The sequence below is a fragment of the Eubalaena glacialis genome, chromosome 13 (genome assembly GCF_028564815.1).
Source record: "Eubalaena glacialis isolate mEubGla1 chromosome 13, mEubGla1.1.hap2.+ XY, whole genome shotgun sequence".
NCBI lineage: Eukaryota > Metazoa > Chordata > Mammalia > Artiodactyla > Balaenidae > Eubalaena > Eubalaena glacialis.
Genome location: NC_083728.1, coordinates 68,167,291 through 68,186,400, shown reverse-complemented (window position 1 = coordinate 68,186,400; position 19,110 = coordinate 68,167,291). Strand labels below are relative to the sequence as shown.

Genomic DNA, 19,110 nt, shown 5'->3' with positions numbered 1-19,110 from the left:
GTGGCTGAAGATCTTTCTGTAATGTTGGTGTTAGGCCTTTCTTGTCTTTACCTGGGGGACTACTTTTACCTCGGACTTAGCTCTTTTGTATTATGTAACACATATTCCAAGTGGAAAGCAGCCACATTTCTCTGTTGGTGTGAACTGGTTGGTGTGGTGTCTTGTGTTCATTTACTGATGTGTGACTCCGTCCAGATTATACCACGTGTCAGATGTTTGCCAGGCTGGAGGACTGGGGGCGGGGGGATGGGACCTGTGGGTCATTGAATTTTTTGGCAACCCTGGTTTGCTTTCAGAGAACAGCTACAAAATCTTGAGTTTGGGGATACCTTTGCTCTGTTTATTGTTTGAACTCCTCTCCATGAGAGTGAAAGTTCCAAAGGGGCCAAATTCTGGTCGAGATGTCTTAGCTTATGCTTAGACCTCATCTTAATTATCCCAGGAAAAAAAAAAAAATTAGAGGAATTTGACATATAAGTGATATCAATATGGTATCACTTACATGTGGAATCTAAAAAAAATTATATAAATGAACTTATTTACAAAGCAGAAGTAGACTCACAGACATAGAAAGATTTATGGTTACCAAAGGGGATAGTGGGGGTAGGGGGGACGGGAAGAAGGGGGGCAGATAAATTAGGAGTTTGGGGGAAAAAATAGAGGAATTTGGTCTATGGCATGTCAAATGTTCTATTTTACTTTGTTTTCCATATGAAAAAGAAAAGGGGATATTTAGGTTTGTTAAAGTGTGTTGTTATAGCAGCTTGAGAGAGCTGGAAAAGCAATGGAAGTGGAAATGAATTTATGTTAAATCTTTTACCTTCATTAAGCCGTTTGGGGAGCCAGGCTAGGAAACCAGAGGGTAACCCATTGTGGCATAGTCACCAGACAGGGGAATACAATGGTGAGTCTCGGGCCATGGTAAACTCACGTTGGCTCTCTGAGGGGTGTGGGGAGGGGAGAGGCTCCTGCAGTCCAGTTTTCGGTTTGGTTGAATTTTTTATTGAGGAAAACTGTTAAAGATACACAGGAAAGGTGGAAGAATATAATGAATCCTTCTGGGTACTCACCCCCTCCCCTTTCAGCCACTATTATAGCCAGTCCTATTTCATGTCCACCAATACCTACTCTCTCCCTTTTTGTTTTATTTTGAAGCATATTATAGACACCATATCATATTCACTGGTTCTTATTTTAGTGTATCTCTCAAAGACAAATTCTTTTTTTAAAAAAACATAGCCACAATGCTATTACTGCTTTTAAAAAAAATAAATCTTTAACATCATCAAATATTCACTTACTGTTAAAATTTCTAATAATCTCACAAGTGTCGTGAGTTTTTCTTTTTCCATTTGAGTCAAGATCCACATAAGGGCCACACACTGTGATTGTTGAAATGTCTATTATGTCTCTTATTCTGTAGCTCTCTTTCTCTCATTTGTTGGAAAAACAGGGTCATTTGTCCTGTAGAGTTTCTTGCAGCCTTGATTTTACTGATTGTATCCCCTTGTGTTGTGTTATATATTCTTCTGTCCTCCTGTTTCCTGTAAACTACTTATTAAATCTAGAGGCTTGATCCAAATAAGATTTGATTTGGTCAGGATGCAAGACCCCTTCATAGGTGTCATTGTGTTTGTCCATCGGGAAGCCCATGGTGTTTGGTATCTCTCGTTTTGTGATGTGACAGCTGTTAATGATGAACCTAGATCCATTATTTCATTAGAGGTTGCAATAGGGTGATACTATAGTTCTGGCATTCCTGTTTCCTTTATTTGTTGGAATACATTCATAAAGAGGAACTCTCACTTATCTGCTATATGTGGTTTACAATTGGTATAGGAAAAGCAGAATATGTGTTTGATTCTTCCTTTCATTTATTGCTCTTTTAAAAAGTGAGTTGATTTACTAGAATTGTCCAATTGTGACCAGTCGGTTAGCTATTTTGGTTTGCTATCACTGTGAACTCATGGACGTAATGGCACATAAACACCTACAATGCAGTTCACCCAGGTGCAGTTTTAACCCTTACTAATGATCCAGTTCTCCCAGCTTTGCAAGTGAGAGCCTCTTGAGGTTGGCCAAGTCCTTTTGACCTGCCCTGTGACAGACAAGATGTTCCAGGTTCATCTGGTACATGGTCTGCCCCAGGCCTGGAGTCAACACTCCTCTACGGAGCTCTGGTTACTTTTCATGGAAAATGGTATTTCAAGACCACAGTCAGGGTGCCAGAGTGCTCATTGTGCTGAGTTGGTCATTGTTTTTGAGCCTTTACAATAGACAGAGCTAAGAAAAACATCTTCCTTTCTTTCAGATAAAAATACATCGTGAGTTCAAACTGGCATTTCTGACTCAACATCAGGACTAAAGTTTTTTTTACTTAACCTCTTTGGTCTTACATATATCTTCTTTCTCCCATACCAAGAATCCTGGTTCTCAGTGATACTGGGAAGGGTGGCAGTAGAGTATCATATAATTATTCATCTGTTTTATCTCATGGTATATACCCAGCAGTCTCGGAATAACCAACCAGTGCAATCACCACCAGTGTGATAGAGAACAGTTCAGACTTTTGCAGTTCTGTTTGGCTTGAGCTGTTGCCCTTGAGGGATGTACAATCTGATAGCTGTTTTAAAGCCTTTTGGATTAGTTCCCTCTCTGTGGGTTTATGCCCCAAGCTGGATACATTTAGGCTCATTTGTTTTCTTTTTAGTTCTTAGGGATCTCTTTTAATACAATTACAAAATACAATTATTTTGTAATTATTTAAAATATTGTCATGGTTCCAAAGTCAAATTTAAAAAACAAGATATACTGTATTCAGAAAAGTCTAGTTTTTATCCCAGTCTCCTCCACCCTGTTCTCTCCCTCCCCTTATAACTATTTTTAAAAGTGTGTGCTTTATCCTTCCATTGTTTGTTTTTCTTAATATAAACAGGTAAGTAGACATATTTATATTCTTCTATTTCTTAGATAAATTGTAATCTATATTTACTTTTTTTTTCAACTTTGCTTTTTTAATTTACCAAGATATCTGGGAGATAACATCACAGTGGTACCACAATAATACAGCACAGAGTTGGATTTTGCTTTGCTAACCAATCAGTTTTTTTCTTTTAATAGGTGAGTTTAAGCCCATTTAAATTTATTCATATAACCGATAATGCTTGGCCTTGGTTCTGTCATTGTTTTGTAGTATATATGTAGGTATAAAAGTCTTTTATATGGATAGTTTTTCTCTGTATGTCTGTTTTATTTATTCTCTCTCCCCTTTAGTATGTTTTTTCAAGTTTTGCTTATTGTTTTTGTGGGTTTTTTTTTTTAAAGAGCAATTTAACATTTCTGTCCTGAGGGCTACCATATTCTAATGCCATTATGTAATACCTTAGCCGTGCCCCTTTTCACTGTCCATAAGTTCCCTCTGTTTGCATTGTGCTTGTTAGAACACCTTTGGCCAAAGCAGGTCCCATGTCAATCTGAGATTCAAGGGGAGCAGTAAACTCACTGCACCTCTTGATGGGAAGAGCAGAAAAGTCACACTGCAAAGGGTGTGCATAAAAAGAAGGAAGAATTTTTGGCCATTTTGCAGTCTGCCACAACTAACATTATATAATATTTTAATCTTGTCTATTTTTAGTCATTTATTGGTTCCCTACCAATATGAGCAATATTGAAATTAGCTAATAATCTCTTATTTTCCTTGCCTTCCCTCTCCTCTGCATCTGATTTGAGGAAATACCCTTTTACTCGCCATTACTAACTATAAAGAAGGCAGCACATTCTACTCTTCTTGTATGCCTCCCTTATTCTTATGTTTTCTCTTTTAATATCTACATTGTCAGAGCCATCAGCCATATGCACTATACTCTATCCCTTATAACCATCATTTAGTGTTCGTCTTACAGGTAAATATATATTTAATCCTCACTATCAGTACTTATAATGATGTTTCTTCAGCCAGTTTGGTTGTCTGAAGCTTTTTCTCTAGTACATGTTTTAGGAAGTCATGGGAAGAATGGTTCTGGAATTCTTTTTTTCTTTTATTTTAAATAAATACATAAATAAATTTATTTATGTATTATTTTTTTTGGCTGTGTTGGGTCTTCTTTGCTGCATGCGGGCTTTCTCTAGTTGTGGCGAGCGGGGGCTACTGTTCATTGTGGTGCGCAGGCTTCTCATTGCGGTGGCTTCTCTTGTTGCAGAGCACGGGCTCTAGGCGTGCAGGCTTCAGTAGTTGTAGTACGCGGACTCAGTACTTGTGGCTCACAGGCTCTAGAGCGCAGGCTCAGTAGTTGTGGCGCACAGGCTTAGTTGCTCCGCGGCATGTGGGATCTTCCCAGACCAGCGCTCTATCTGCATTGGCAGGCGGATTCTTAACCACTGCGCCACCAGGGAAGCCCTCTTTGAGTATTTTACGTATGATATTCCATTTTCTTCTGGCTTGAAGTGCTTCTCTCAAAGGCAGTCTGATTTTTTTCCCTTCTAAATGACTTGCTCTTTTTGAACGGATGCTACAAAGATTTTTTGCTTTAAAGTCTACTAGTTTTACTAGGATATGTCTTCAGGCTGTTTGTTTTGAATCAGTTTTCCCAGGTATGTGGTGTGTCCTTTCAGTGTGCAGTATTGCCTTTTTTGTTGTTTTTTTGGTTACTTCAGCAAAGTTGTCATGTCATGAAATTTATTTATTTTTATAAATTTATTTATTTATTTATATTTTTGGCTGCGTTGGGTCTTCGTTGCTGCCTGCACACAGGCTTTCTCTAGTTGTGGCGAGCAGGGGCTACTCTTTGTTGCAGTGCGTGGGCTTCTCATTGCTGTGGCTTCTCTTGTTGAGGAGCATGGGCTCTAGGTGCACGGGCTCGGTTGTTGTGGCTAACGGGCTCTGTAGTTGTGGCTTGCGTGCTCTAGAGTGCAGGCTCAGTAGCTGTGGCACACAGGCTTAGTTGCTCCGCAGCATGTGGGATCTTCCCAGACCAGGGCTCAAACCCACGTCCCCTGCATTGGCAGGCGGATTCTTAACCACTGCGCCAGCAGGGAAGCCCTGTCATGAATTTTAACTTTCAGTATTGTTCTATTCATTGCTTTTGTTTTTGTCCATGAGAACTGCTATTGTATCTGTTTGAATCTTCTTTGCTTGTCTTCTGTCACTTAGTTTCTAATCATTTTTAACCTCTTTGTTTCTTTTTGGTTTAAAATTTTTCCTCTTTTTCATCATCTCTCTCTCTTAAGGCATGTTGCATCTATTCATTCTTGTATTCTTTCTAATTTAGTCTGCATTTATAAAATGATTTCTTTCATATCGAATTCTTTCTTGAGTTCTAATGTTTTCTTGAGTACCGTCCCCTCATTTCTGAGTATTTCTAGTTCTGATTTTGTTCTCACATATATTATATCATTCTCTTAAATTTTTACAGTTCATTTCAAAATATTAGGCACAGCTTTCATCCCCTTTGTAGGCATGTCTTTCTGGTATGCTTTCGTTGGCCATAGGGATAATTTTTTTGCTTCTTTTTTAATAACTTCCTATGGGATTTGAACACAATCCTTTTCTGTTACTCATTTTGACGGTTTTTTTTTTTTTAACTATTAAAACCTCTGGAGAAACATTACGTTGGCAATAAAATATTTTCATGTATATGTATTTGAGTTCACTTGTCAGTCCTAGTGATTTAACGGCAATGAAACATACCATAGAATTTGCTACCTGAGATGGGTTAAAGCCAGTTCATGTTTGTACTGGGGACATTGGTTTAAAAAGGAAGTTAACATCTCCAAGTACTTAGGTTCAAGTTTTGTATGAGCTGCTTATGGCTGAGCTGTGAGAGACAGGAGCAAGTATATATTTTAGAATTTGACCAACACAATAACAAAGGCAAGTTTGGTTTGAGGAGACAGTAAGGAACAGGTCAGTGTTGATTTGGGGAATTTGTAAAGATTCTTTTCTGTGTTTGTTCTGTGGACCACATGGTGTTTTATTACCAACAGAGAAGTTATATGATGAAAACTTAGCTTCCCCTTGGCATCTGTGATCATTAGCAGCTTGATCTTATGTAGCTTTTCTGTGCCGTCTCATTTATACAAAACATCATTATCAAGTGCCCACTACATGCCTGCTCATTCCAGGCATACTCCTGCTGCAGGCCTTTTCACAAGCTGCTTCCCCCACTTGGCATGATCTTTCCCCACATATTTAGTGATTCACACTCCCTCACCTCACCTCTGTCACATCATTGCCCCACATTTCTTTGCCTTACCACTCCATTTGAAAGTAACTCTTCCACACCTCCCCCTACTTCTTGCCTTACTGTTCTCCAAAGCACTGTGGTTGTTTGATTTTTCATTTAGTTTGTATACTTCCTCATGTCTGTTTCCCCTTATTAGAATCAGAGGTCCATGATAGATCCCCAGTGCCTAGAACGGTTCCTGACACACACAAGGCTCTCAACAGTTTATCAAATTAGTGCATATATGCTGGGTGCTGAGGATGCAGGGGGTGAGCAACACATACCCCACCCCCGTGGAGTTTGGAGTCTAGTGGGAGAGGCAGAAATTAGTTTAATAAAGTGTGGAAAGTGCTAGATGAGAGGACAGAACAGGAGAAACAGAGCTAGTCTAGGGGAGGCTTCCCTGAGAAAGAGAATTTTGAGCTAACAAGTGAAGGAGCAGTGAGTGTGAGCTTTGTGGTGGGGAGCAGTCTAGGCAGCCGCAGCACCTTTTTCAAAGGCTTATCAGCCAGAGGGAGCAAGGCCAGCGCTGTGAGGGAGTGGGGGAGAGGTGCCCGGGCAGCTGGGCAGCTGGGCAGGGCCCCATCAAGCAGGGCCTTAGGCCAAGTTACAGATTTTGTTCTTAGTGAGCTGTCTAAACAGTAGTACCAGTCACAGCCACATAGGCTGGGTCATAACTCAAGACAGTGTGGTGTATCACAGTATATATGGTATATACAGGATTTTACAGGATATCCAGCAGGGAACTAGAATGATTAATGATGGGACCCATTTGTCATGGCCTACGAATGGCTCCCTCATAGCGATTTTGAGAGACCTCAGATAAAATGAATATATATAATAAATAGTCCATATTTGTATTATTTATTAGCAAGGTTACAGTTCTGTAATATTTTTATTTTTAATAGTATACTTGCTGAAGTTCTGAAAGTATGTTTTAGGTGGTCCTGGAAGAGAAGCATTTATTTTAGTTATAAGAAAAAAAAAAAAGGAAAGAAAAAAAACTCTTTAAAATGAGCAAGATGACTGCTTTTATTGTTAGTTTCACCTGGAAAGGTAAAGTTTTGTAGAAGCGTATGGATAAAAAGAGATATCAGAGACCGTAAGGCAGAGTGCAGAGAGCAGGCCTGTCTGGTGTGCCGTGGCCTCACTTTGATTTCCGGGGCCTGGTCCTTATCACGCTTCACCGGTGTTGGCCAGTTGCTTATCCCGACTTCCCTGAGCCTAGCTTTCCTCCTGTGGAAAACGAAGCTGAAATAGTCCTTTGCTCATCCATCTGTAGTGAGTCAGCAAGCCTCCTCCTCACGGAGGCCCCATTTGCCGGCCTCCCAGGATGGATGAGGCTGAATGAGAGGATGGTTGGTACCACACTTGGTGCAGGCCTGGCGCTTAGGAAGTGCTCTACTCCATGGCAGCTCTACCTCTAGCGTGGAAGATAATGTTATTTGCCTTACTGTGTTTTATACACAATTAGTGGCTTTTTAACTTATGCCTTCCAGGAGGAGAAAAGAAAAATCACTTATTTTTAGCTCTTAAAGGCTTTTCGGAATTACTTTTTAGATGCATTTAACCCTCTAAGTACATGGATCTCAACTTGAATCTGTTAAGCCTAATAATTCAGGAGGCAGAAGAGAGCCAAAGATATCTCGTCTCATAGTTTTGTCATGATTTCAGCGTGGTGATTCAAACTTACGTTATGTGTGATGTATTATTAGCTTCCCTCTCTGACTAGTGTTGGAATTCGTCTGCTGCTTGAGCACTTCCCAAGTAATTTTTTCCTTTTTTAATGAGCCATCAAATAGGATGTGGCTTGGGGTTTTCTCAGCAGTTGGAGTGGATTTCTGTTAATGTGTCTGGACTTTCTTTCCCTCTCCTTTGTGAACAACGGCATTCACTTCTGAGCAGGGCGTTAGGGGTGTGGGATATAGGCTGCGTCCCTAGAACAGGCCAAGCTGTTTCATCCTTGACCTTTAACAGATAACGGAACCTTGGACTTATCATCCTGTGTCAACTCATGGAGATAAGCAAGCTGTGTGCTTTTAGGGTTTGAGCTAGCAGTGAATTTTTAATTTTGTTTTATTTTTTTAAATAAGGGAAGACTAATGTACAATTGACAGGAAATACTTGTATAGATTGGAGATAATAGAAGAGTTAAGAACTTGTTATCTGATTTCTGTGTGTTCTTGGGACCCGTAAGAAGGGGAAATGATCCAAAAACTGCCTTTCTCCCCCGCCCCTTGGCCACACCGAGCGGCTTGCGGGATCTCAGTTCGCCAACCAGGGGTTGAACCCGGCCCCCCTGCAGTGGAAGTGCAGAGTCCTAACCATTGGACTGCCAGGGAATTGCCTCCAGAAACTACCTTTATTGAGCAACGCCATGATTGGGTGGCATTCAGAACTTTTGACATTGGTGAATTTTTTTTCCCCCTCTGTGGTTCAGTTCTTTTGTACATTTTCTGCTCTCTGTGTAGATTTCTTTTGTCTCTCCTCCTTCCTGGTTTAGCACAGCAGAAGAGCAAGCTTGGCTAGAAGATAAGCATTGTCTGCATAGCAAGTCAAAACACCATGTGCCAGGATGGTGGTAGCTAGGTGGTCTGCTGCTGTGTGCTTCTGTGGTTGTCAGTGAAGACCTGGGTTTAAAACGCAGTGACCTGGTATGGTCTTTGGAAAAGCAGAATGACAAATTAAGAAACTAAGTCCAGCTCAAGGTTTGGGTTTCCTTATTTGTCATTTTGATTAAGCAGCTGTTTCTTTTCTCTTTAAGGCCTTGATCATCTTCATATCATACAGATTAATCTTTCTTTTTGTGCTTTAAAAAAGTGAATTTTTATAAAACCTACATAATTTGTGGTTCTATACAGGCACTTAATTATCTCTAAGTAGATCATTTTCCCAGCCTTCATTTTTTTCAAGAATTTGTGAAAATGTTAGAAAAATACAGTACTGGTTAAGTTGGCTATTGCATATGTATTGATTTAAAAAGCTCCCCTGGATGGCAGTTTACAGCTTTAGGAGGATATGTTGTTTCACTTGGTTTTCCTGCAGCCTTTGTTGAAATTTGTTTGGTGAAACTCATTACCCCATACTTTGGAAATGGCCCTGACCTTTTCCTTTTCCTCACAAATGAACATATTCTTTCAACCCTCTGCCGTGTGTTCTCCCCTGTGGGTAGAGTCTTCAGCTGCAGAGATGCTTGAAAAGCCTGCAGCAGCGCTGAGCAGGTTAAATTTAATTGCTGGGTGTCTGGGAATCTTTTCTGAAGAGGAATGTTTCCACCAGTTGTTTTTGTCACTGTTTTGTTGGGGTGTTTTTGTTTGTCTGTTGGCTCTGGGTGAGGATTTAAACTCTCCTCTGAAAGAAAACTGTGAGGAATATGTTAGCACGATAAGTTGTATATCTCAACTCTGGTGAGCTGTGAAACCCATTTCTTAGGGACTAGAAGTAACAAGGACATTTAACCATATTCTTCCTTCTTTACTAAAGAAATATGATGCCAAAATGTTTATTCCTTCAAGAATAGAAAAATATTTACACCCTCCCCCAAGGGTTGGGAAATGCACTTCTTCCTATGCAGCAGGATTCTGCCTGAAACAGTTGCTTCTGTAGGCTTTTTTTTTTTTTTTGCTCCAGCTATAAAAATCTCTGTGATTTAATACATTTTGCCCTAACACTTGTGTTAATATTACATATAAAAACGCTTTTCACATGCTCTTAGATGTTGGTGATATTTGACCAAGTATTTGAGCTTCATATTTGTGGATTTTAAACAATAATGATGATGATGATATAAGTTTATCTTTATTATTTGTTATACATTTTATAGCTCTCTTAAGTGATGGATGGGGTATAGTGTTTAAATTTTTGATCCCTCAAATATCTCTTCATAAGAAAACATATTGGAATGGAAAACAGTATGGAGGTTCCTCAAAATACTAAAAATAGAGTTGCCATATGATCCAGCAATCCCACTCCTGGGCATATACCCAGACAAAACTATAATCAGAAAAGATACTTGCACCCCTGTGTTCATAGCAGCACTATTTACAGTGGCCAAGACATGGAAACAACCTAAATGGCCATCAATAGGTGAATAGATAAAGATGTGGTACATATATACAGTGGAATATTAGCCATAAAAAAGAATGAAATAATGCCATTTGCAGTAACATGGATGGATCTAGAGATTATTATGCTAAGCGAAGTAAGTCAGAAAGACAAATATCATGATATCACTTATATGTGGAATCTAAAATGCGACACAAATGAACATATCTATGAAACAGAAACAGACTCACAGACATAGAGAACAGACTTGTGGTTGCTGGGGCTGGTTTGAGTGGGGGGTGCGGTGGGAAGGAAGGATTGGGAGTTAGGGATTAGCAGATGCAAACTGTTATATATAGGATGAATAAACAACAAGGTCCTACTGTATAGCACAGGGAACTGTATTCAGTATCCTGTGATAAACCATAATGGAAAAGGATATGAAAAAGAATGTATATCTGTGTATAATTGAATCACTTTGCTGTACAGCAGAAATTAACACAGCATTGTAAATCAACTATACTTCAATAAAATTTTAAAAAAAGTATTGGTAATAACACTGTTTTGTCATTTATGACAACATTTTAAAATAATCTGTTTACTTATAGCCAAAGAAAAAATTACTAAACAATCATGCAGAAAGTCATATTTATTGAATTAAGCTCGGTCTTCCCCTTCTCTCCACCCTCAATTCAGTAACTCTTAAGTGCACTGTTTGTGCTTTCTGTGAGGGAGCAGGGCCAGCTGAATGAGTATTCTAAGATGCAGGCTACAAGTTGGAGTGCCCATCCATGCGGTGGGGACCTTGTCTGGAAGCCACATCAGGGGCTGATCAGTAAGGTCGAATAAGCAGATCGATAGGTTGTTTACATCTCTTTGGCAGATTGTAGTCTTGTAGGAGAGGTTCCTTTCTCAATGGAGATGGCTGTCTTGAGAGGTCATTCCAGGTATGTGAAGTCTTCTAAGTGGATTATTTTATTTCTCAGAATAATTTTACTTAATTATTTCAGAATAATTTTATTTATTTATAATTTAGCTTATTCTTTGGAAATTTTGCCTTTTAAAAATTTTACCTTCTGGATTCTCGGAATAATTTTATTATTCTCAGAACACTTTACTTTCAAGAATAATTTTAAAATTCTGTTGAACGTTGAAAGTTGTCAGCTTAAGATGTTGACTTGCCTACATTCAGAAATGATATCGAGATTTTCATTTTGTTTGTGATAACTGGTCTCTTAAGCCTATAGTTAAAAATGAAATGAATTGTGGAATTTTGGTTCAGCCTAGATTAGGATTTTTGAGGTTGAGCTATAGCCAAACACCAAATTAATTAAATAAAATATTGAGACTGCTCTGTCTCAAAGAAAATTTATTTGGTCTTTGCTGGCATTGAATCAAGCCTTTTGAGTATAACATTTTCAGCGTATTAATAATAGTATGCTTTAGCACAAGGAGATCAGCTCGGTGCTTTGTGACCACCTAGAGGGGTGGGATAGGGAGGGTGGGAGGGAGACGCAAGAGGGAGGAGATATGGGGATATATGTATATGTATAGCTGATTCACTTTGTTATAAAGGAGAAACTAACACACCATTGTAAAGCAATTATACTTCCATAAAGATGTTAAAAAAAAATAATAGTATGTGTAAACATATTCATAGCTCATAACCTTCCTCTGTAATTATCAAAAACTTTGCTATCCCACGGTCAGTTAAAAAGTTTTCTTTGTGAATAGGGCTCTCTTAGTTATTACAGAGGACACAGCACTGTGGGACTAGGAGCCTGTGTTCCCTGCACTCAGCTTTCAGATTGTCTAATCGGGTAACTACAGTAACAAAAATATTCCACTGTGTTGCAAGTCTAAGAATGCCAAATTTTTTGTCTTTTATTTTTAAAAAGTATTTTAAAAAATGAAATGAATACATGTTCATTACAGAAAATTGGAGAGAAACATACACACAAATGAAATAAAATCACCTAGAAATAATCATCATAACATTCTGTTGGTTTCTTTCTTTTTTTTTTTTTTTTTTTTTTTAGTATTTTGCCTCTTTATTTTATGTGGGTATAATTGTGCATGCTTTAATTTTTTCTGTTTTTAATAATAGTTGTTGAGAAGTTTTCTCAAGTTATTTAAGCTTGTTGGGGAAGGAAACAGTTTCCCTCTACCCTTTCTAGGTTCTTCTGGCTGGTCTAAGAATTAAATTGACACGCGACAGATTAGCAGGAGAAAAACAAACTTAATTACGTACATACTAGAGGCTCTGTAAGAAACATGAGACCCAAGGATAAGTTAGGCAGTTGAGGCTTATATGCCTTCTGAGAGGAGGAGAAAGGGGTAGGGGTTTGAGACTTCAAAGGGGGAGGAAGGCAGTTCACATGGAGAAGGGAAAATAAATGTTTGGTAAGCAAATGTTTGCTGGGCCCTGCAGAGACAATGGGACACAGACAGGACTGTGGTCTCCAGGCCCTGCTGAGTTCCCCCAACCTCACTTTGCCCATATCTTTGCAGACATCTCTGGCGGTAGTGCTCTTCCTAGATCAGGCCCTTTATCCAAATTCTTTTAGGCAGTTAAAGGAGGAGAAGGGGTTAAAAACAAAGACTTCCTAAGGGTTCTGTTTCTTAAAAATAATCAGCTTAAAATAATCCTCATGCTAAATAGACACATTTTGGGGTGGCAAATTTTGCTCCCCTACAAACTCTATGAAAAAATTTTAACTGGCTGCATTAGTTAAATAAACCATCAAGTTGATTTACCATAATTTACTCAATAATATTCTTATTATAGAATTTTTAGGTGATTTTTCATTTTTAATGCATTGTTTAATTTTAACAACACTCTCAAACCTCTTTGGGCAGAAGAATTTTGTGTGAAAGGACGAACTGCAAATACAAAATTATAAAATCTCTGGAATTTCGCTTGGCCTCTGTCTATAACATGATAGAGCCAGAGAATTGGTTTAAAAAAAGAAGTTTAAAATTAGAATTTCTCATATATTGTCAGGTTGCCCTGTATAAAGGTTGTATCAGTTTATAATCCGTCCAGTGTTAGGTATTTATCTTTTTAAAACTGTTCTTATCAGCAATTCTTTTCATTTTATTTTTGATATTTTCTCTAACTTTTTACTTTGAAAACTTTTAAACCTATAACCCTATAGGTAAGACGGCAGCATTTGTTACATTTGCTTTATCTCCCCCTCATTCTGCACCTATACACACACATGCATACATAATATATATATATATATATATATATATATACAAGCACGTATATATGTATTATTATCATTTTTATTAAGGTAAATTTATGATATTGATATGATCTAATGTTTAGACCATAATAAAATTTCTCCAAATGTCTCAACACTGTCTCTTACAGTTTTTTATTTTATTTTTTGATCCAAGATCAAGTCGAAATCATGTATTGCATTTAGTCATCATAATTCTCTTTTTTAAAACAAGTGTCAAAGATTTTATTCAACTCATTAATTAATGAAAAAACTAATAAGATGTTAAAAGCAATTCAAATGAGAATTTAACACACTAGACAATGTATTTTTACAGTCCTGTGAACAGAAATCATTTGCATAACTAGGGACAGGAAGCATTTGTATTTCTCTCAATTTTCTACAATTTAACTTCTACAGGTTGTAAAAAAACAAAAACAAACCCTGGTATTAGTTTTCCGCTGCTGCTGTGACAAATTACCAAAAACTTGGTAGCTTAAAACAACACAAACTGATTATCTTACAGTTTAGTTGGAGTATCTTACAGTTGGAGGGCAAAAGTCCAAAATGGGTTTCACTTGGCTAAGATCAAGGTGTCAGCAAAGCTGTGTTCCTTCTGGAGGCTCGAGGGGGGAATCCGTTTTTTTGCTTTTTCTCCACCTTCTTGAGGCCACCCCCATTCTTTGGCTCCTGGTCCCTTTCCTTCATCTTCGAAGTTAGTGGAGTCATCATAGCTCTTTAATCTCCTTTAATCTAGAACAGTTCCCCAGCCTGTTTTTGTTTTTTATAGCATTAACACTTTCTGAAGAGTTCAGACCAGGTGTTGTTTTGTGGTGTCCTTCGATTCGGGTTTGTCTGTCTCCTGGGATTACACATGTCTGACAGGAGGGCTACATAGGTGATGTCCTCTTAGCGCGTCACACTGAGGGACACACACTGTCTATTTGTTCCATTATTACTGATGTTTTGTTTGATAATTTTGTAAAATGGTGGCCTCAGAAATCTCCATTGTAGCTCTCCCACTTTGTATTAACAAGTATTCTACGGGTAATACTTGTGCAAGGATGCCATTCAGATTTTAGTTTATGTTCTGCAAAGTGCACACTAGAATTATTTTGAGAAGTTTAATTGGTTCTTCTCATTTTGTGTGTTGTGTACTTTTCTTATTGATTTGTGAGTACACTTTTATTATGATGATTATTCATTTCTAACATTTAGTAAGCCGTTAGTTATTAGCTACTAGACACTGTTCTGAAATCTTCATAACGATTTTATGAAATGCAGGTACCATCTTCCCCCTTCATTTTACAGAAGAAATTGAAGCTTAGAGAGACTAATGCTGAGTTATGTATTTTGCAAATATTTGTCCCAGTTTGTTGTATACATCTTAATATAGTCTATTTTGCTACCCCAAAGCTTTACATATTATCATAGTAACAACTATCAATTTATTCTTTTATAGTTTTTGCCTTTGGTGTCCTATTTAGAAGCATTAAGTATTAAATCCACTAGGAATGAGTTTTGCTCAAATGCCATCTTATCAGTAAGTAGGGTTGCCAGATTTTGCCTAAACTAAGCATGGCCCAATGTTGTATGAAATGTACTTATACTAAAAAATGATTTGTTGCTTATCTGAAATTCAACTTTAACTTGGTGTCCTCTATTTTTATTTGGCAATCCTATCAGTAAGGCTTTCCCTGACCACTTTATTTAAAATTGCAACTCCCATCTCAGCACTCCCCGCTTTTCTCTTTCTCCATAGCACTATATATACACAATGTATTTTACTTTTTTGTTTAGTGTCTGCACTCTACCACTGGAATATAAACTCCATGATACCAGGGTTTTTTTAACTTTTAAATGTAGGTTTAACATACATATAGAAAAGTGCACGCGTCGTTAGTATATCACTCAATGAATTACCTCAAAGTGACACACCCATATAACCACCCTCCAGGAGGACGAAGATTTTTATTCTCAATGTATTTTCAATGCCTAAAATAGTACCTGACACATAGTAGGTAATCAGCAAATATTTGTTGAATGAATCAATGATGTAGCCTGTGAGGTAGGCATTCAGGTTGCTTTTGTCCAAATAACTAGTGAGAGAATTTATTGATTATTTATTGCTTGGTTCTTATCCCCCTGAAAAGCGTAATTTTTGATGAATTTGAATAGTGCAATTATTTAGCTATTCCCCTACTGTTGAACATTTTGGAGGTTTATGTTTGTGGTTTTATATATATCTGTTTTTTATCCTTAAACATCTTTGTGCATTAAAAATTAGTCCTCATTTCAGATTGTTTTCATAGACTGGTTTCCCAAAAGAGGAATACTAGGTCAAAGGGTGTGCCCCTCTCATTCAGACAGAACACCCACTGACAGTCAGTGGACCTGTCTGCTGAAGGTGGCACATGGAAGGGACCAACACCATCGCCTGTGTTCCCTGCTTCGGAGAACAGCTAGCAGACCAGGTGGCGAGTGCCTGGTCGCTTCCTTGACATCATTCTTCCTGGTTGGTAGGGTGACCAAGATGCCTCGGGGCTGAATGCCAGCTCCTCTCCTTATACTAGTTGCAGGACTTTGGGCAAGTCGTTCAACAGATTGCCGTTTTCTTTAGACAGTGATGGTAGCAGAGCCTGTGGGGGTACCACATGGGATGTAGTCTCAGGAGGTGGTAACTGCAGCTCTAGGGGCAGGTGGCCTCTGCTGCTCGAAGCTCACGCAGTCCCTGGTCCAAATCATTTGGTAGATGAGCTGACGGATGCAAGGTGACCACTTCACTTTGGCCAAGAAATACTTGTCAGGTGAACAAGGGTCAGGCTGTGAGCTTACAGGACAGGATTCCCACCTTCCCATTATGACCACAGGTATGCAGAGAAAGAGGGGTATTATCACCCCTTTCAGACAGATTGATTTGAACTGTGAGAGCACACCCTCTCAGCTGAGGCTGCCCTCGTCTTTCCTTGCTCATACACAGTACATCCGTTTCTGTCACCTTCGCAGGAGAAAATAGATAACAGCATTACCCTTTTCTCACACCGGTCAGCTCTTTCCAGGATTGCTCCTATTCACGAAGAACTAACAGGTCCGTGAGTGTCGTGTGCGCATTGAGAGTATGAGTTGTCTTGTGTAAACCACTGGTGAACATGACATTTACCACCTGGCTGCCAAGAAGAGGAGGCAGGGGTTTCTTTTCCCTTTTGGTGCTCTCACTACACCAGAAAGAATAGGTCGTTCATTCAGTTAATATTTATTACAAAGGGCCTCTGTGGGAGGAGGCTATTCTTAAACTCCACAAAGTACCCCTAACACCAAAGGGGAGCGGACAGGATGCTCAAGGGCACTTGGGGGGGCAGTGCAGTGGGGAGAGAGGAGGGGAGCGCGGGGGGGAGCGCGAGTTGGCATTTCTCTGCAGTCTCGTGTTTTATTTAAACCATCCTCGCAAATTTGAAAAATTCCACTCTATAATACATCCATTTTATTTTAATATCAAAATGTTTTAAATGACCAGATTAATTATTTAACTTTTCCTCCCTGCTCTCCAGTAAAATCCATGCTCTGGGACGTCAAGCCATGATTATTCAGTGGCTTGTAGTCATCGCAAGCCCCAGGCTGCTGGGAAACAGAGAGAAATAGCTGTGTTAGATGCTCTCTCTGGGAGAAGTATCAGCGGTGACATAAAGTGACTGGAACATGTTCCTATCTAGAAGGACTAGCTGGGGTCTGTGCGCTCAGAGGACAGGCGCACAAAGCCCTGGGTTATGTATTCACTCGGTTGCAACTAGAGAAGCATCATAAAATTTTTAAACTTGCATGAATTCAAATGTACTCATTGGGGAAATTATTTTCTCGGTAGTGAGACTGGTTTTGCTTGTCAGTCCACTCAGTGAAAGTGAGTGAGTTGGGGATGAAATGGGAGCTAGGGATCTGCTTTTCCCACGAGAATATCCATTCTCAAGTTCCGCCTATCGGGTGACCCCTGCCGATTAGAAATTAAGTGTGCTCACCCACGTGTGTCTTCAGTAACCTGGTCCTCACATGCAAGCCTGGTGTGCAAGAGGAGAAGCAGCGGAGTGCTCTGACACTGGAGGGGAAAACAGCCACGTTGGATGCTGGCATGACACCTCCAAAGGGAATTTTCAAGGGTAGCTTTGACTAAACGTGGTTTTCACCTTTAGCCTCCCTGCTGGTCTTCTCCACACAGACACACTGTTGCACACACACTGTTGCAACTCCACCGTACTAGGTGCTTTCCCTGAAATGACCTCTGGACAGCACCTCAGCTCAAGGACAAGGCAACAGTTGCCCAGAGAGGTGAAGTGGGAGCCCAGTGGTAGGACTTTCCAACCCCAGAGCGTACACTCATTCCATCGGGCCTTTCTGCTCCTACAGTTGTATTAAAATCTTTTAAATCACGAATTGCTCAAAAAGAAAAAAAATTTTTTTAATTTAAATAATCCCAACAGGGAGTTCCCTGGCAGTCCAGTGGGTAGGACTCGGCACTTTTACTGCCGTGGCCTGGGTTCAATCCCTGGTCAGGGAACTAAGATCCTGCAAGCCACACAGTGCGGCCAAAAAAAAACCCAACGGCATTTAGTCCAGACTTGCAGAGAACCAAGTTACAGGGTCTGCCTGTGCTTTTTTTTGGCGACAGCAGTGAATCCTGGCTGCGCTCTGGCCTGAGCTGGAGAAGAACGGGCCGAGATTGGAGTGAGTTTTGCACCACGTCCGTGACTTTCAGGCTGCACTCAGATAGCTGTTCCCCATGTGTGCGTCCACCCCAGGATGGGCTTGTGGGACAAGTGTGCGCCTGGATCTTGGGAGAAGGCATTACGCAGCATTCCAGCTGCCCGCTGGGGATTCTCACTGCTCCTGCTTTAGTAAAATGTGGCAGGTTGCCTGGCAACCCCCAGCTGGTGGGGATTTTTTTCTACCTACTTTAGGAGAAAGCCCTCTATCAGCTCTTGGCTGACTACTCAGGGCAGAGTAGGAGATAAACTTGGCTCTGCAAGACGACTTTCTCCTTTATTTTTCACACCTCTGCCTGAATCTTAACATTCGCTCTCTCCTCTGTTCTCATTTGTCTATCATTTAAAGGTAGAAGCTGGACAGTTTGCCTCCCAAATCAAGTCCTGAGGGGGATTCGTTACTGAAAACATGTTCTTTTTTTACATTAGTCGAAATTGTTTCATTTGTGAGTCAGACCTGTGGACTGTTTCACTGAGTGTGTTGTATATAGCCATGCACCTCCGTGCTGCTGATTTGGTTTTGACAGAAGGATCCAGTTGTAGCCTTAGAAGCAAGCGTGGCTTGTGCATTTCCTGTTGGTGAAGGCCTCTAACTGCTGCCCTAACCTGGTGCGGGACCAGTCTGTCTGTGAGTGCCCTGCAGAAACGTGGTTTGTGGAGCTTTGCAGCTCTGTCCCATGCAAGTTGCTAGCAGATACTCATATTTTTCTTCATTGAAATCATAGCATAATGCTATGCAAAGGCACGATAAGTAAATTCATTCATCAAACTTAGGTTTACATGCTTTAAAATGAGACTTATGTTAGAGGCATTAGATGTGGGACTGCAGAGTTATCATTTAAAGGGTGATAATATTTTTCTAGGGAA

The 19,110-nt window shown here is 39.6% G+C and overlaps 1 protein-coding gene and 1 non-coding gene across 2 annotated transcripts in view; both read left to right on the top strand.

Annotated features, from left to right (window-relative positions):
* Positions 1-19,110, top strand: part of PARN (poly(A)-specific ribonuclease) — a 159,236-nt gene that overhangs the window by 80,762 nt on the left and 59,364 nt on the right. The window lies entirely within an intron of this gene.
* On the top strand, positions 17,967-18,038 carry TRNAK-UUU (transfer RNA lysine (anticodon UUU)). The gene has a single exon. It is a non-coding gene; the product is annotated as a tRNA-Lys (tRNA).